This window comes from Rhinolophus hipposideros, assembly GCF_964194185.1.
Source record: "Rhinolophus hipposideros genome assembly, chromosome: 21".
In the NCBI taxonomy this organism is placed as follows: domain Eukaryota; kingdom Metazoa; phylum Chordata; class Mammalia; order Chiroptera; family Rhinolophidae; genus Rhinolophus; species Rhinolophus hipposideros.
In genome coordinates, this window is record NC_138067.1 from 17,913,493 (window position 1) to 17,933,045 (window position 19,553).

At 48.7% G+C, this 19,553-nt stretch overlaps 1 long non-coding RNA gene across 1 annotated transcript in view; it reads left to right on the plus strand.

Annotated features, from left to right (window-relative positions):
- The window catches only part of LOC308489736, a 54,853-nt gene extending 42,318 nt beyond the window's left edge, over positions 1 to 12,535 (plus strand). Inside the window, exon 3 of the long non-coding RNA XR_013992139.1 lies at positions 11,730 to 12,535. This is a non-coding gene — a long non-coding RNA (uncharacterized lncRNA). The remainder of the gene's footprint in view (positions 1 to 11,729) is intronic.
- Positions 12,536 to 19,553: the final 7,018 nt, after the last annotated feature.

A 19,553-nucleotide genomic window follows, 5' to 3' on the forward strand; every position in this document is an offset into this window, starting at 1 on the left:
CTTAGCAGCTAGAGCAGAAGAGGCTGAGGCCCGGCTCTGGCCTGCCCTAGGAGCCCTCTAACCCCATGCCTGTGGAGCCCAGGGAACCACTGCTCCTTTCCCCCCTTTTACAGTGACCACTCCCCTGGGAGGTGGGGGAACCTAGCGTGACCAGGCCAAGATAAGAAGAGCAATCTTTTCTGAAATGGGGACTGCCCTGAAGCCCCCGTGGAGAGACAGGAATTAGCATGGTCACGTGGGGCACTGTGACCCACAGTGGTCTCCTTATGCATGAGTCCATTTCAGGAGGGTGGCCTGGAAATTCTCCTGTGGAGCAAGGCCTGAGTTATTTTAAGCTGGGCAGTCAAAGGGCTGCATGTCTCTGTGGTCTGTGGTCTGTGCACGTGCTGAGGCTGTGTGGGTGGGCTCAGCTCTCAGGCCTCGTCCGAACGCCTCTGGGTGAGCTTGCCTACAGGGGTGCCCAGTCTCTACACCAGAGGTCTGGCTTGACTCCCATCAGGCCAAGTGGACAGGGCAGGCCCGAGGCACCTGGCCAGGGCAGAGCAGACGCTAGGGGTCAGCAGGGCAGCCAAGATCATGTCCAGATGCTGTGGCGGGGTCAAGGTCACTCTCCCCTGGCCAGTACCCAGGTTCTCAGGCAGAGGGTGTGGGAGCGTCTTGTGAGGTGGTACAGCTGGGAAGGGGTCATGGGCCGGGGAGGACTGAGGAGGAACACACGGGAGGAATGGGTGGGTGTAGGTGCACAGCTGGTAGACTTGAACCAGACTACCTGCGTTCAAGCCCCAGCTTGGCCAGTTACCAGGTATTGTGTGACCTTGGTCAAGTTACAGAACCTCTCTGTTCTTCCATTTACTCATCTGTAAAATGGGGATAATAATAGTGACTTATACCAAGGAGAATTGAGAAGGTTAAGGGAGTTATGCGTGAAACAATTAGAACTGTGCCTGATAATTTATAGTTTCCTTGTTGTCCAGCCCTGCCCTGTCCCTCCGAGTAGATGACAGGACATTCAGTCACCTGTGATGTGCCTTCCCCGCCCCCAACATAAGGGGCAAGAAAGAAAGGATCCCCGTCTCAGGTCTGGCAGTGAGGCCAGGGCTGGCTGCCAGCTGCGTCAGAGCCTCTTGGTTAGGGTGGTGGGTACGTGGCGGATTCAAGACCCCCTCTCTCCCGATTTCTCTGCCCACTTTCCTTTGCTCAGGAAGGGGCCTCAACCAAGTCCTCAGCTCTCTCCCGTGACCCCTGGCCTCCGGGTCCGTGTTAGTGTGTGTGTGGCACCCTGTCTGCCACCCTCCCATGTCAGTCAGGACTCTCCGTGACCCTCTGGCACTTTGGCTTTTCCCCTCCATGGCCCTGGTGAAGACGTACCTGGCTGCCAGTGGAGACACACATGGTCTCCTCCATATGAGGTGCTGCCCCAGCTGCCAGCAGGTATGTCTGGCGGCAGACTGAGCAGCCCAGTGCCCTGGCCCCAGGACAGACTTGGATTCCAGTTCCAGCTGCTTAACCACCCAGACGTGTGACCTCCAGCAAGTCCCGGGGCTCCTCTGTGCCAGTCTCCTCACTGGCTGAGTGGAGATGATTCCCACCTCAAGGGTCATTTGAGGAGTGGGTGGGAGAACAAATGGGGAGACCCTGTCGGGGACGTGGTGTGACCTAGATGCTCAGCAACTCCCACAAGGCCTCAGTGACTCACTGGGGTAGCAGGGACCCTAGGACAAATAGAGCGTGGCCTGCCAGTTTCATGTCCTTAGTTTCTTACCAGTCCACCCCCTCCTTGCCTATCCCACATTCTTTGTCCTTGTTCAGACCTTTCTAGACTTCTTTTCTGACCCTTCCTGTCCATTTCCCACACTCAGAATGAACTTTAGAACACAGGAATCAGAGCATGGCGCTTCCTGCTTACAACAACCTATGGCTCCCCGCTGTCCTCAGGGTAAAGTTCAGGTTACTTGACTTGACCCATCACATTAAACCAATGTTATCTGCCCGTGCCTGCTACTTATCACCGCTCCCACAACTGCCCCAGCATATTCTATGCCAGAGCTGCACAGAGTGGTTGTTCCCTGGACATACCCTGCCCTTTCTATCTCCAACTTTATGCACTTTATGGAATGAGCTGGATTTGGACTCTGCAAACCTCCTCTCCTTCCTACTCCCACCTCCACCTATTGGAAAAACTCTCAGGCAGGCGCCAAATCTTTTTCAGCCACCATCACGTTAATCAAATACCCACCCTATTTAAACCATGCCCTACCTCCACGTGGAAGCCTGTAGTGGGGACAGGACGTTGTGGGTTGCCTGTTTGGTTTTTCTTTTTCTTGCTCCAGCTCATCCTCCATTTTGCTAGCCACTATATTGTCCATCTCTTTGGGGGTGGACTAGGGTTGGGGAGCAAGATGGAGAGAGAAGCATGAGGCCCAAGAAGGGCTTTCTTGACAGTGGAGCTGGGACCTGACATCCTGGCCTTCTCCAGGGCAGAAGTATAACTTCTGGATCTTTCTAAACTGGGTACTTTCATGGGTTCCTCAGAGATCCTCCTCATCCTCTCCCCACTAGGAACCTCCAAATGCAGTTCTCTAGCATGGGGTTTACCTCCTCAAGTGGCTGCTTGTGACCCACCCCAGGCTTCTGTCACTGCTCCCTCACCTGGGAGGAAGTTCTCTTAGGCAGGATCCCTTTATGATGGCCTCAGGCCAGCTCCCTTCTGTTGGGGTTTGGGGTAAGTGTGAAGACCACCGTCTGTAGGCATCTGTAAGCCACTAAGAGAAGTTTGGATGTTCGCATTATAAGAGTGTGGGAACCCCCTGGAGGGTTAGAAGCAGGGGAGTGACGTGTAGCTGTCTACTGCACTAGTCCGGGCAAAAGATTATGGTGGTTTTTTCCTCGGATGGGAGCTATGGAGGATAGGGAAGCTGGCCCAGCTCCAGGTGAGCTGATGGACTTGCTGCTGCTTTGGATGTGAAGGGCAATGAAAGAAGGAGTCCAGTGTTTTGGGCTCGAGTAACTAGGTCAATGGAGGTGCCAATCACTGAGCGGGGTGTCCGGGCTAGAGCGGTTGTAGGGCAGGAAGCAAGGCTCCGTCTCAGTCATGCAGTGTTTGAGATGCCTGTCAGATACCAAGCAGAACATTCCAGGAAGCAGATAGATAAATCCAAGGCTTCCATTGGCCCATATGGAGCCTTGTGCAAATGAAAGAGAAGGGCTTCCTTTCCTTCAGGCAAATGTAGCCGCCTACCAGGGTACATGGCTTGGACGGAGCACAGCTGTACTTCAACCCCATGAGTCCCTTTGGCCATGACCCTTGTGCAGTAAACAAACTATTGTGTGTAACTGCATGGTAGCCCTGGATGTGCAAGTCTGGAGCTCAGGGGAACACTGGGGGCTGGGGAAAAGCCACTAGCTTACATTTGGATGCTGTGTGGGATGGCAACTCCCCCAGCCAAAGTTAGGAGGGAGGGCCAGAGGTGACCTAGGTGGGCTGAGAGCCCTTCCTTTCCAGGGCCAGAGCTTTCCTTCTCTGCCCATAGGCAAAGCCCTCCTGCTTCTCTGCAGGGCTGAGTAGCTGTGGACCCCTCAGGCTTGTCTTCTCTAGGTCTGTCCTGGGGAGTGGCACACGGGTAAAGAGTGAGGAGGCCTTTTCTCTTTCTCTCTTCTCTCACTTGCCATTTTTACCATGGGTATGTTAACCCCTGTCACCATGCCGGTGGTTATAGTGGTCCCAGAGCAGCCTCGAAGCCAGGGTACCACCAAGCAGGGGGAGGGACCTTGCCACCTGACAGGGGAGGAGCAGGAATAGTCAACCAAGCCACGGAGACCATAATGGCTGAAGAAGCAAGCAGACAAGTGTTTGACAGAGGGGTTGTTGGCATCAGACTGCCTGGCTTCAAAAAGCCCAGGGGCTGTTCGTACCAGCTGGGTGACCTCGGCAAGTCCATTAGCAGCTTTAAGCTTCAGTTTATCCTGTAACACAGGGCTGATAATAGTATCTACCTCATAAGACTATGGTGAGAAATGAAATGAGTTCTTTCAGGTAAAGCACATCACACAGTACTTCAAACTGTAAACATGCACACAGTCAATATTAGCTTATTTTAGAAAAGCCCATCCCACTGGAACCCCAAAGCTCCCTGATAGTTGCTGACCAAAGCAGACAGGAGAGGAAATGGTCTTGCTGAGCCGGCAAAGCTCCGAAGCTGCTTCTCGCCTCCCCAAATTGGGGTCCTCAAGGGGTCACATCCCCAGAACCTCGTGGAGGTCAAGCTTGAATCATGGCAGCTACTTGAGGGACGCTCCCCTTTGCAAACACTTTCAGGGATGGCGATTTCACAACCCCTCAGAACCCGGTCTAGCACTGCACAGTGCTCACCTTCGGTATGTGTTCCTGGGATTGGGCCCCAGTCCTGACCTGACACTTGAGCATGTTTCTAGCTTCAGAGTAAAGGGAAGTGAGCTCAGACTGGGAGATTTTGTGGTGCCACCACGAAACCGTCTCTTCAGTCTCTATGGGGTCCTGGGCCCTTTAAAAAATCTGGTGAGTGACTTTGGACTCTTTTTTCCAGGGGAAAAAAAAAATCACCCAAATACACATTCCCACAAGCCAAATTTTGCAAGATTCCTCATCTTTTAGGAAAGTTGGTACGTAGCTCCCTTAATTTTATTCCACCTGACTGGTAAATGCAGAGAGAGGTCCACTTAAAGAAATCAGAGCAGCTGCCATTTCAAAGTAGGAAAGATGTGCGTAGGTAGGTGGGGAGGAGGCGGGTAATTATGCAGGGAAAGTAGTTTTCTTGATATTTTTCTGGAAATGTTCATGGAGCAGAGGGAGCAGCAGGAGAGACAACAGGAGAGGGAAAATGTGTTAATAGAGGGTGTGCATTGTACCTGTCCAAAGAGGCGTGGAGATAGTGCGCAGTGCTTTGCATACTTATTGGACCACAGCACCCTTTTTCAGGGAGCGTCTAAGACTCCATGGGACCCCCCTGGACTTGAGACTTCATCCATGGGTGACTAAAGGATTTGTTGGGAATGATTGAGTCCTCCGTGTGGGTGTGTGCGTGTGTGAGTGTGATTGTACAACACACTGGCTCTTCCTCATGACCAGTGGGGCTGGGCACCATGTGCGTTTCACGTCTGGACTTTTCATGCTCTAGGGAAGGCGAAGGGAAGTCTCGCCTAGCAGGGGAGGGGGCTGCAGTGTGCTAAAGAGAGCTGAGAGCTCTACGGTCCATCTCTGGCCCATTAGGGATCTGCCCACAGATTCCATGTACCCGGCATGCCTTGAGTGGCAGAGGGACGCCACTGAACTTTGAGAAGCAGCCCTGAGGTTGTGAAGGCTGGATGCCGATGATTATCCAGCTGTGAGTAAGCCGAACATTTCTTAGGGCTTTCTCTGCGTAATTATAAATATTTGAGGATATTAAACTCCCAGGTTACGCACTGAGGGTATTATTTGAGCAATGGTTGGCTGCAGATCTTGGAAAGGCAAACATCTTTTCATTCCTCCCTCCTGGAGCACTTAGAATATTTTATGGGATTCAAAAGAAAAGAAGTTTCAGTTGAGAAAAAAAAAAAAAAACAAACCCTGGAAGCAAAGTCAGTTGCTAATATTTCTAAATAGCTCTAAATCAAAAGAGGAATGTGACCATTTTACTTAATTGTGGTGGGTTTGTGATGCATTTTCTCTATGGGTTAGGAAAGCAATTACCATCAAACAACCTACTTGTGCCTCCGTTGTGATAAAATGTTCCCTCTAATGGGGCTGACATGCCAAGCAGTGGGCCTTTGAAAGCACTTAATGCTTCTGGAAGTGTTCTGCTGTGTGGGGCTTCTCCGCATGCACTAGAGCCCCAACTGGCCCCCTGTGAGGACCTGTCCTGGTGCAGGGGGTCCTTAATACGAGCTGGGTCTTTCAAAGCAACAGCAAAGGTCTGGGGCATAGTGAGCTCCCTGCTGCCCTGGCTCTATCCAAGAGGCCTTGGGGCCTGTGCAGCCTCCCCCCCTCATAGCCCTGGTCATCCCAGCTTGTCCTTCTATCCCTTGAAGTCGTTGAAGTCGCATAGCCCTGCCGCCTTCTGCAGCCCTCCTACATCTGTAGATACACACGCTAGGCCTCTCCTTCCCTCTCCTGCTATGAGCCTGTCCCCTCCTACCGCAACTTCCTCACAGACTCCCCACCACAGTTCCTGTGCCCTGAACATCCTCCCCCAGCCTTTGAGGCGTCTACGTGCTGTCCCCCCGTTTCCAGCCCTTGCTCTGGGCTCTGGCTCACCCTTTCTCACCTCAAAGACCTCCCTTTATCTGGGGTAACTTTACCGGGGCGTGAACAACCCATCCCACTGTCCAGGTCACCAGCTTTCTTGATGCTCCTTCCACATCCTGCCATGTCCAGACCTGACCCTGTACAGTGACACCTCAGCCCAAACCTGAGCACTCTGTATCTCCCTCATCCTCTCCCCCATGGTGGCCTCAGGTCCAAAGACCCAAGGATTTTGTGCTCCCCTCATTTCCATCTGGGACCCCGTGGCCATCCCTCTGCCTCCCTCCCTCTAGGGGCCCTGAACCCCATCATCTCCATCCCTCACCTCCCCATGCTGCCATCAAAGGTCTCTCCCTGGGCGGGGAGCTGCTGCCTGGTGACCCTATTAGCCAGTCCCGGCAGGAATGCCGACCCTACAGCCTCCCTCTCCTCCCACCCAAACTGAACTGTCCCCAGTTCCCGGGGTCACAGCCAAATGCTGGTGAAGATGTGTTAATATGCAAAGTTCTTCCGAGTAAAATAACCGGGACTTCATTCCCCCTTCCGCCCCCCCCCCCCGAGTTGCGGGCAGCCAGCTCGGGGCGTCCTCGGAGACCCTCCAGCGAACTGCCCCACTTGCTTCCACAGGGTCGCCTTGGGCGCGGCAGGCAGTGACACCATCTCACATCTATTAGGAAGCTCGAGGTCTCACCCAAGGGTGGGAGGGACAAAGAGGAGACCGATGAGGTGGCTGCGCTCCCCAGATGACGCGTCCAGTCTCCCGCGCCGGACCCCTCTCCCGCTCATCATCCTTGGATGGGGGGGTGGGGAGCCATCTGAGACCAGGCGGACAGACCCAGGTGGGCGAGGGCAGGAGTTCTCGGTCTCCACGCCCGCCGGCCGCCTCGTCGGCAGCGCAGGCCGGGGGCGCCCCCTGGCGGCTCTGCGGGCTGAGGTCGCGCCGCGCAGGGCTCCCGTGAACAACTTCCTGCCCATAACTAGAAAAATAACCCCTATAAAAATGGACAAAGGACAGGAACAGACATTCGAAAAGAAACACAAATGCCCAATAAAACGTTACGCTGATGTTGTATAGGCAGGATCTGTTGCAAGCCCATAAACTTTAAATCTCTTGACCACACTACTAGGGAGGGGCCGAGTATTCCCATTCTACATATGAGTAAACAGGAGCCTAAGTGGCTTGCTCAAGCACACCCAGTAAGTGTCAGGGCAATAGCCTGACTCACTACACTAGGCTGATTCTTATGCAAAATGGACACTTTTGGCTAAAAACCAAAATGTAAATTAAAACATTTCATTCAATAATTTATTCCACAAGTATTTATCAGATGCCTACTATGAGCCAGGCCCTTCCTATTCAAGGTGTGGGGAATGGATACCAGAACACACAAAGCGGGAAACTTACATTTCAGTGGGGAGAGGCAAGACGATAAACACGTAGCCATGTTCGATGGCAGGTGAGATAAGTGCTTTGAGAAGGGGACGTTTAAGGAGGGACCTAAAGGAAGAGGGATGGAGCCTTTTGGTGACCTGTGAGAAGAGCATTCCAGGCAAAGGGCAAAGTTCTTGAGACCAGTACAGGATGTGGTGGTCCTTTGCCTGTGCCCAGGGCCATGCCAGATGTTCAGGGAGGACAGACTTGCCTGCTAACCATTAAATGGGGATAACACCTACCTTTGCCCTGGGGATTCGCTCACTTCTCTGCAACTGGCCCCATGTGACAACTGCCCCTGTGAGTCTCAGGAAAGGATGATCTGGGGAAGTGGCAGGGAAAGCCCCCACTAAGATTTGGATTAGGATAACTGATCCAGATGCCAGGCCTCTGGGCTGGGACAGCAGCAAAATTCAGGCCTGTTAAATGCATCGAGAGAGCTTTGATTATGGGAGGGGGCATCGAACCCATGCCCCAGGCCCCAGACTGCACAGGGGCCCATGGGAATTCCAGATGAGTGCATCTGCACCTACCGATGGGTCCAGCGGGCCCCTGGGTGCCTGAGGCTTTGTGGTCTCTCTGCATCACTGGATCTTCGAGGCACCAAAAATTCACAGTGAACTTCCTCAGGGAGCTCCCTATCTGCTGGCCTGGGGAAGGAGGGCCAGGCCATGACTGTAGTCTGCATGGCCTCCTGTCCTCCAGAGACAGAAGCCCAGAGTAGGGTCAGAGGGATATCGGGTAATCATGGAGGAGGTGAACCCCATTCCTTTCCAGTGCCTACCACCTCCTTGCTGTGGCCAAAAAGCCATTCCCTTCTCTTCTGTTTTGACCTCATCACATCTCTTTGAAGTTAGATGAATCACTTCCTAAAAACTGCTCATGTTTCATATGGTGAATTGCGCTGTTGTTCAGTGCTGAAAAACTTCTGTTGATTCTTGCATCCACCTGGGATCATTTGAGTCTGCTTAGACCCCATTAAGAAGAGGTGAACTTGTTTTCAAGATGAGCAAAAACTGGGACAGCACCTGGAACAGAAGGCACCTGAGAGTAAGGGCCATTCTGCGTGCCAGCTGTTTCTCGCTCTCTCTCCCAGGGTCACAGGGTCACTCTCTGAGCTTGCTCTCATCTCTCTCCTGATCAGCCGCCCCTTTGTTTCCCCTTCACTCTTGAGTTTCCTTTCCCTGTCTCCTACATTCTGTTTCCTGACAATTTCTGCTTTCTCACATCTGAAGCTACTGCCGATCGGAACATCTTCTGATCTCTCCCTTTTCTCCTTTCAGTGTCTGCACCACCAGCTAACCTTCTCATCACTGCAGCTCTTTATTCATGTTCCCAAGCCAGCTCATCTGTTTTACATCAGGGCACATCTTATATCTCTGGATTGGCTGTTCTGGGTCATGGTCCCCTCGTGGTCCAATCAGCAGGGCAAAGAAGGAAGGGCACTAAGGCAGTGGCCTGTGCAAGGTTGCCCCTTCCCTGAGTGCCTGAGTCATGTGGGTACTACTACTAGGCTATCTGCTACACTCCCAGATTAATGTTTTATTCTGTTTACTCATCTTGAGTTTCATTTGTTGACCTTTATTATTGTTGCCAAGAGGTCTTTTAAGGGTCCATAAATATTCCTCAGGCGTCCAACCTGGTTCACCGTGGAGGCTCCTACCCAGATGCCTGGCAGAGGGGGTGCCATTCACAGTTAAACAAACAGTCATTTCCTTTTCCCTCTTTAGTCTCACCTTTCTTTCATCAGAAAAGGGAGGGGCGACCATATTTAATAAACACCATCCATTAGATTAGATCAATGGTCTCTGAATATTGCTTTTCTTCCTGAAACAGTATCTCTCCTGCCTTTACAGAACATGTGGTCAAGAGGAAATTGAGTAAAGTCCTTTAATCAGCCGCAGTAGTGTTTGAATCATTTAATTTAGATCTGACAACCACAAATTACTTTATTTTTCAAGCCAATTTTAGTCAACTAGGAGAGCTGGCCCAGTTGGAGTTATGCTTAATAAATCACCCTCTTGCCTGATTGTAGAAAGTTTGGGGAAGAGATTTTGCTGGGGCTTTTCAAACATAATCGGAAATAATCTCCCACACTCTGTGTGTCTGACATGAATCCTTGGGCAATCTCCCTTTACCTGACTTTCTGACTGTAGAGTGAACCCTTGGGTTGGAGGGAGTCAGGGATGTGAGGCAGGGAGCTGTCGTCCTCCAGTCTGTGCTTTTTATTCCTGGCTCCAAATTCTCATGGCCAGGAAAATAAGTCAGATTCAATTAGATGCCAAACACACACTGCTTATTGCGGCTAACCCTCTGCTGCCTTAGATTTTTCAAAACCTGCTGGAAACCCCTCACTGGAAAAAATAATAGAGGAGCTTCTGATTCAAAATAACACCTACTGGACACTCCTGATGTGGCCTCTTCCAGAGTCACATTAAATCACCTGTGAGATCGCAGTAAAAGGCAATGTCACCACTCTTCAGAACCAGTCTGCCATCAGCTGTGTCTGAGCCGTTGGCAGACCTGTTCTCTGACCGTAGGGCAGATGCTGCTACGATGAGAAAAACCCTGGCGCTTCATTCTATCCCTATTGCAAGTGACAGCTATATGTCTGCATGAGGAGTTGCTTTTAGGCCAGTCTGCACGTTTTCTCCATCTATTCCAAGGAAACAAAATGGCAGGAAGGAGGCCTATGGGACAAGGTAGGGCCCATGGTCTTGGGTAGGGCCCAAGGTAGGGCCCAAGGTAGGGGGCATGTTGCCTTCTTGGAGGTATAGTACCAACAGGTAAGTGGCTTTAAGACAGGAAGAATCTGGTGTGAGCCAGTGAATGCAGGGAATTGTAAATTTTTCATGAAATCCAGTTATTTAGTTTCTATCATAATCAGGGAGGGATGTGAGAACAGAACCATCCACAGCAAAGGTTCTAAGGGGGCACATGTCCCTGCGGGACTCAGGAAATACTGAGACAGAGCTAAATGTGAGAGCCCCAGTCCTCCTGGAAACTGTCCAGTATCAGGCAGCACCTCCCTGGTACTGGGCCTGGCCTCTTCACCTGTCCTCACCTGTCTCCTGGCTCTGGGCACCACCCTCCCTGCAAATTGGCCCTTGGTTCCTACTCCCCACAAAACTTAAACTCATACAAGTATGGCTTTGGGTTCATCTGGTCATGACACTGTACCCAGTAGTTCAAGAGCCACCATCAACCAACGAGATTCCCCTGTGGCCCCTTCATGAAGGTCTCCAGGGTATAGAGTGACTCATGCACCCCTGTCAAAGTCCTGGGAAGCTTCAGGGTCACTGTCCTATAGGCATTTGTCCAGAGAACCCATCTGGAACCTGTCTAAACAACAGCTGCCAATACTAAAGAATGGGGGTGGGGATGAAGATTTGGAGAAGGCTGCTGAAACCCGTCATCCCCCCACCACTGGCACCACCATTGCTTGCACCCCGACCCCAACTCCAGGCCTGGCTTTTTCAATTAAGCCTGACTCTGCCACTTACTCCTGTGTACTCTCAAGCCCCTTTCTCAATTTCTCATCCTCAGAAGTGGAACAGGGATGACAAGAGTCCTTCCTTCCTTTCCAGGGTTGTTGTGAAAATTAAATAACATGAGTCTGAGACCATAAACTATTTGGGAAATAATAAAAAATAAATTTATTTGACCTCAGTGCCACTGGAGATCATCGAAAATGTAGATGAGTATGGGATGGAGATATGATCTTGTTCTAGAAATATAAATGTTTTGAATTAATACAAGAATGAAATACATTTCATTGAAGAAAAGAAAATAAGATAATTTATGTATAGTCCTAAAAATATTTTAGTATATGTGCTGCCGAAGCGAGCACTAGTCCTACAAATATGACTCATAAAATAGAACTATAAAACAATTTCTTTTTGTCTCCCTTTGTCCTTTAAATGTATACTACAGAACTAATTTCTTTCTTGCTCCAGGATGAAATTTAAGCTAAATACCCATATGACCCTTTCTTCACCCCTTGGCCTGGCAGTAACTTTTGGCTCTTTCTTCCTCTAGGAGACTTTCTTGATCAGAGGACCCACTCTGGCTCTCTCATATTGGCAGCCACCTCTCATCCACTGGAAACATTCACTCAGCCTTCGACCTCATGAACTCTGGGCATGTAGGTTAGTCTCAACATGGCTATTCTCCTAGCTGCCTGGTGAAGCCATCTAGTCAGCCTCTCTCCTGCCCTTGAGATTTCTCCAGCTTGAATCGTCCCAGTTCTCTGCGCTCCTAAAGCTCCAAAGGGCATACATTGCGCTTTCTAAGTGTCTTACAGAAGCCCTTTTCCCCAAGCTTGAGGTGAGGAGCAAGCGTCCTTCACTATCACCCTGGCAATAGGAGAGTCACAGCCCCAACTCTCCAAATATGCCCACGAGCCCACCATGCTACAAATGCCCAATACGTGGCCGCCATCCTAGGCTCTGATCCTCCTTCTCACTGGGACCACCGGGCTTTGACTGCCCCTGTCCTGAGTAGGCCCCTAAGTCCCAAGGCAATCCCTAAGTGACAGTTATTGAGAGCCAAACTGGGGTTCCACTCCAAGTCAAAATGTGCCTGTCTGGTCTTTGCCAACTGTCTCCAGGGAGAAGAATATGTCCACCCTGCATTATAAGGAAGGTGAGCAGATAAAATGTAGAAAGGTGTTCCAGCAAGCCACAGAAATGTGGTAGAGGTGGCAATGTCCCAAGCAAGTGCCAAACAACCCCCACATAAGTTACTCTGCTGGATATTTTGTCCTGTTAAGGACTTACTCAAGGAACCCACTGAGAGAAGAATTATGAGGCCCCTTGCTCAGCATGACCAAAGGGGGTTTCAGAAGTGCCAGGCCTGGAGGCAGAATGAAAACCATACCCCAGGAGGCAGAAGAGAAGGCTAAAGAGAGGAAGGTAATGGGTATGAGGGAGGGAGGGCCCTAATCAGAGTTGCCTTGGGAAGAAAGCTGGGGTCTGAGGGTCAGCCCAGTAGCCCTGGGGAAGGGTCAGGTCTTGTTCTCAGAGTGGCCCAGGAAGAGACAGATGGCCTGGAAGGCCAGGCAGTGCCCTAGGAATGTCCACACTGGCATGCCTATTTCAGATGACTAAATGGCAGCAGATTAATTTAACTAAATGTGAGTAATGGGAACACAAAGGGGAAGTGAAGAGAAATAGAATATTTTAGCAACATAAGGAAATGAGAAGAAAATGACTTCACAATGAAATGTCAAACTTCTGTGCTGGAGGAGATGTAATCTGGTCATTACAGGCAAGAAAGCGGGGGAGTGTTATTTCAAGCAAATTTTAATTCCCTTTAATTTAATAACATATGGCCAAATTCTTTTGGGACAGTGTTAGGGGGCAGAAATGGGAGTCAGAGAGTGCCAGCCCTTTTAGCTTGGATGTTACTTGTTTGTTGTTTTACAAGGAGAAGCTGTATTTATATTCATTCATTCATTCATTCATCCATCCATGCATCCATCCATTCATTCAGGAAGTGAATGTTAAAGGCTAAGGATTAAGAAAAGACACTGCCCTGCCTGCTTCTACCCCTTGGAGATCCTAGTCCTGGGGGAGATAATCACGTGAACAGAAGTCACAAGGTAGGACCACATTCTGGACTAACATTTGGTGCTCAATAGAAATCTGTGGAATGAAAATGCATGATTGAAAGGGTGGTTCTGGGAAGGCACCAGAAAGGAGTTAATGAACATCAAGCTGGGTTTTGAAGGATGAATAAGAATTCATGGTAGATGTGGCAAGTAAGTCAAGAGCAGTCCAGGTAGAAGGAACTGCATGTGACATGGTAGAGTGGATCACATGTAGCAAAGGGGTGCTGGTTACAATCATGGGACGAGAGGAGATTCCACAGGAAAAGGGGACAAGATGAGAAGAGGAAAAGGGCAAGGAAAAGACACGGGCTCAGTGGACCCCTGATGAGGAACGACAGCCTCAGGAAGGCAGACTCTGAAGACAAGAGCTCTCAGCGCACCTAAATCTTACGATCACTGACATCTCGGCTCCAGCCCAGATGCCCATTCATCCTTGGAGCCTCAATGCAGCATCACTTCCCTCAAGGAGCCTTTCTTTCTGGCTCAGGCTGCGGTGGGTCCCCCTTCCCCATGCATACTCCCAGACACCCTGTGTCACCAGCCTTGTCACTGCCCATCCCCACCCCCAAGAATTAGTTTGTCCGGATGCTTGCTCATCTCCCTCCTGAGGCTGCCATGCCCAGCTCCAGTGATGCCCCCCCACCCCCACCCCCACCACCCTCGTGCCTCCCATGATCCTGGCCAAGCTATCCTGTCTATGAGCTCCCATCCTGACGGTCGACACGGTCTATCTGGAGAAGCGGAGCCAGGAGCTGAGGTCTGAATCAAGGGGTGATGGGGGCCGGGCATGGGGGTGGCCAAGGGAAGTGTGTTTTAGTTCACATCACATTGAACTTTTGCGGTCTCTACAGGGACTGTGGAAATGCCCTGGGTAGGAGCCTGGCTAGAAGGGGTGGGTGGTTAGGGTCTGGGCAGCAAAGCCAGAGAAACCTGGCCCCAGGGCAGAGAAGCCGGAATGGTTGGAGAGGTGGGGCGGGGCACCGGCAGGTAAAGCTAAGGCTCAGGACAAGGTCTCCCAGTAGAGGGGCCAGTTGACGAGCCACCTCCCTGGATAGAGCTGGCAAGAGGAAATGATAGGCTGCAGGTATCCTGGATGTCCGCTAGGGGACAACAGAGGCTAAGCCAGAGGGCAGATCGCCACGGTAACCGTGGAGCCTGAAGCCGCGTTATCCTTAGTCCACAGCAGGCATGTAGGTGCGGAGGACGCCCCAAGCGCGGCGTCGTGGGTGCTGGTGGGTGTGTGGCCATTAGCTCCAGGCAAAGGCCCAGGCAGGGACTAAGGAGCCAGCTGACTTTCACCTTCATGTTTTCTCACCTCCCCTCAGATCATCCCTTCGCAGGTTAAGCCAGGCATAGCAGATGTAGAGAAAAATAAAATGGGGTTTTGGATCAGCCAAACCAGATCCTTCATTTCACAGATGAAATAGAAACCCAGAGAGAGAAAGACAAACTTGCTGAAAACCACACAACAGCAGTCCTGGAAACAGAGCTGAAAATGGAAAAGAAAGGAAGAAAACCATGCAAATGACCAAAGACCAATCTTGCAATGTGTTCTGTTTTTTTATTTAAATTGTTATAAACCCCAGTTTTCACCTGATGAGTTTTTAAAAAAAGAAAATATAATGCTACAATGTAACTTAAGAGTCTCCTTCAGTTGATCACGAATTCATCTTTTTCTTCCCATACCATTTTCTTCCTTATCCAATTAGTGTCTTTACCTCTCCTGGGCTTCTATTTCATTAATAAAATGAAGAAGCTGGCCTAGATGATCTCAAAGCCCATTATTCTCTATAATAAAGCATAGCCTTCATTTAATAAACTCAGTCCAGTTAACTGGACACACATTTAGTGGGTATACAAGTGGGTAAGGTCCCCTTGGGGCTAGAGCCTGCTTGGCAGTCAGAGAGCTCTATAACTGGGCCAATAAAGGCAACCTAGTCCTGATCCCTTGGGTTCATGTATCTGGTTGCAATGTTGGAGAACACTAGCCAGGAACGAAAACCAGTGTGATGAGAATATTTGCAAGTTAGTTAACTTGGAAGTTTATTAAAAAACTCAAATACATTAAGAAATAGCCTCTAGACATTCATCATTAAAACAATGATGGGGGGGAAAACCCTCAACTACAAACATAGTTAATTCAATAAATATAATGTGAGAATGATCTTGTTTAGTTTCTAGTCCCTCACCCTTTCTCTGTCCTCTTTCCCTATCCTGTCCTTGGCTCATTTTGTCCACTTTTGGTCTCCAAGCAGAGTTCCTTGTTTGGCTGTAAAAGCCCTCAGATGCACTTGCATCTTGGAGGGGCTGGTGGGATGACTCTCCCTATACAACCCACCATGTCCCAGGATCATTGAACACCCTTGTCTCGGGGCACAGAGGTGTCTGGGAAAAGCCTTTTTTGAGTAGACATTTTCTGTGGCTGCATGAGGAGAGCCTGGGTCAGGGCAAAGATGGGATGCTCCTGGGCCCATCCCATCATCTGACAAACGAGGAGACTTGATAAACAACGGGGCAAGTGACTGGCCTGGGGAGGGCCTGTTTGGGAGAGACAGGAGGCTGAACCAGAGCCAAAGTGAGGTCTCCTCACGCCTAGCCCTAGTTACCTGTACAGATTACATTGCCCCGAAAGTGATACCACTTGGCTCTGGCCTGAGTCACCACAGCTGGGATGGAGCGGGAGTCTGTGAGTCCCTTCAGCTCGGCCCAGGGTGGCAGACCACCACTAGGGAGGTTTTGTGATGAAACCCAGAGCAGGGGCTCAGAAAGCTTGGGCTACATAGATGCTCAGTGAACTTTTACTTAATTGAGAAACATTTTGAGGGGTTTGTGGAGGCTTCAGGTGCTTGGCTTGAGGATGGGCTGGTGGGGCCAGTAGTGATCAGAAAACTGACCAAGGTCAAACCTTATCAAATGTCACCACAGGATGTCTGTGATAAGGTCCCAGATGCTCACCGTTCAATGTGTGGGTCACCTGAATATCTGACTAAAGAACTTTCATTAGACTGAACTATGACAAACTGGTATATCCATACAATAAAATAGTACTCAGCAATAAAAAGGAATCAACTATTAATGCACACAATGACTTAGATGGACTTCAAGGGCATTATTCTGAGTTTTTTTAAAGAAAGCCAATCTCAAAAGGTCATATACTCTATGATTCCATTTATATAACAGTATAGAAATGGCAAAAGTATAGAAGTGGAGAACAGACCAGTGGTTGTCATGGATAAGAGAAGGGGCAGAAGGGTATCACTATGACACGGGAGGGATATAGGGACCTGGCCCACAGGCCGATAAGCTAGTGGCAGTCAAGGTCTCCTGGTTCCACGGGATGCTGTGTGCATGAGAGCCGGCCTGCCAGATGATGTCTCCTCCGGAATGCTCTTCTCTGCCCGGGTATAGATCACTACCCCTCTGGCCAGGCACCACTGGCGACTCTCTCTAGTCAGTAAGTCTCAATAAACCTATGTCTCTCACTCAGCCACCTGGGGTGTTCTTTGGGCTTGCAGCTTCTCAGGCACAAATCTTGGAACAGCTCGGACCCAGTCCGAACATAGAAGTTTTGTGTCTTGAATGTGGTGATGGTCATATATATCTATACATGTGATAAAGTGCCATAGATTTGTACACAAGGAAATTTTTTTAAGTATATGCAAAATAGGGAAAATCCAAATAAGGTCCATAGACTAGTTAACTGTATTGTACCAATATCAATTTCCTGGTTTTTATGATGTATCATAGTTATGGAAGCTGTGTCATGGGTACATAGGATCTTTCTGTACTATTTTAACTTAAACCGTACTAGTGAGCCGGCTTTGTTCTGTTTTGATTTTTTTTTTTTTTGCATTTGGAAATACTGATTATATCTTTTTTTTTAAATTAAATTTATTGGGGTGACAATTGTTAGTAAAATTACATAGATTTCAGGTGTACAATTCTGTATTACATCATCTATAAATCGCATTGTGTGTTCACCACCCAGAGTCAGTTCTCCTTCCATCACCATATATTTGATCCCCCTTACCCTCATCTCCCTACCCCCTTACCCTCTGGTAACCACTAAATTATTGTCTGTGTCTATGAGTTTTTCTTTCTCATTTGTTTGTCTTGTTCCTTTGTTGTTTTTGGTTTATATACCACATATCAGTGAAATCATAGGGTTCTCTGCTTTTTCTGTCTGACTTATTTCACTTAGCATTATACTCTCAAGATCCATCCATGTTGTCACAAATGCTCCTATATCATCTTTCCTTAACGCCGAATAGTATTCCATTGTGTATATATACCACAACTTCTTTATCCATTCATCTATCGAAGGACATTTTGGTTGTTTCCATGTCTTGGCCACCGTAAACAAAGCTGCAATGAACATTGGAGTACACGTGTCTTTATAGAGAAATGTTTTCAGATTTTTTGGGTAGATACCCAGGAGAGCGATTGCTGGGTCATATGGTAATTCTATTCGTAATTTCTTGAGGAACCTCCACACTGCCTTTCATAGCGGTTGCACCAGTCTGCATTCCCACCAACAGTGTATGAGGGTTCCTTTTTCTCCACAGCCTCTCCAACACTTGTTACTATTTGTCTTGTTGATGAAAGCCAATCTGACTGGGGTGAGGTGATATCTCATTGTGGTTTTCATTTGCATTTCTCTGATGATTAGCGATGTTGAGCATTTTTTCATATGTCTATTTGCCATTTGTATATCCTCTTTGGAGAAATGTCTCTTCAGGTCCTCTGTCCATTTTTCAATTGGGTTGTTTGTTTTTTTGTTGTTGAGTTTCATGAGTTCCTTGTATATTTTGGATATTAGACCCTTATCAGAGGCACTGTTTGCAAAAATCTTCTCCCATTCAGTTGGTTGCCTCATTATTTTGTCAATAGTTTCTTTTGCTGTGCAGAAGCTTTTCAGTTTCATATAATCCCATTCGTTTATTTTAGTTTTTACTACCATTGCCTTTGGAGTCAAATTCATAAAATGCTCTTTGAACCCAAGGTCCATAAGTTTAGTACCTATATTTTCTTCAATGCAGTTTATTGTGTCAGGTCTTATGCTTAAGTCTTTGATCCATTTTGAATTAATTTTGGTACATGGTGACAGATAGCAGTCCAGTTTCATTCTTCTGCACGTGGCTATCCAATTCTGCCAGCACCATTTATTGAAGAGGCTGTCTTTCCTCCACTGTATGCTTTTAGCTTCTTTGTCAAAAATTATCTGTCCATATTTATGTGGTTTGGTTTTTTTTTAATCTTTCTTCCTTCCTTCCTTCCTTCCCTCCTTCCTTCCTTCCTTCCTTCTTTCCTTTCTTTCTTTCTTTATATTGGGGATTATTGGGGAACAGTGTGTTTTTCCAGGACCCATCAGCTCCAAGTTAAGTCATTGTTTTCAATCTAGCTGTGGCGGGTGCAGCTCACTGGCCCATGTGGGAATCGAACCAGCAATCCTGGTGTTACGAGCACTGTGCTCCAACCACTGACCCAACCGGCCGCCCTGTTTTGAATATTTTTTGAGTTTGGTGGTGGTTAGTGTAATGTATTATCTAGGACTCTGGTTGAAAGAGTCAGAGAAGCCATTTTAAACTGGCATAAAACTAAAAGGGGGAAATTATTGGTGCATGTAATCAAACTATGGAACAGCAGGGCTAGAGCTACACACAGGGCCAACTAACCCAGGTCTGACACAGACAAGCCTCTCTCTCTTTTTCCTCTCTCATCCCTCTTTTCCATGTCCTCCAATCCCCCATCTCCTATCCCTTCTCCCAGTCCTTATTTCCTCCTCCTGTCCCATTCCCCCAGTCTGAGCTCCTGTCTGTGTGTTGGCCTCAAACTCTCACAGCTGTTCTACAATCCAGGGGAAAGGCTTTCTTCTCCCAGCAGCTGCAGGAAACACCCAGGGGAATATACCAGAGGTTCCAAAAAAATGTATACAAGTGGACACTTTGGTCAGCGTTACTCAAGAAATAGCCATAATCAGAAGTATCTAGATGCCGATTGTAACCACTTTGAACACCTCTTGTAATTGCAGAAGTCAAACATGACTTGTATTCATCTTTTGTTATCAGTATATATTGAGTATTACAATTTTAATACAGTTTTCCTTTGCTAAATGTCTATACATTTTTTTTGACACCCTCTGTATTTATCCTGATTTGGGTCACATAGGGAGTTGTGATTGTTCGCTTCACCAGAACTTCATAGAGGAGGGAGAAGGCCTTCTCCCAAAGAAAGTGGGTACTGTTACTGAG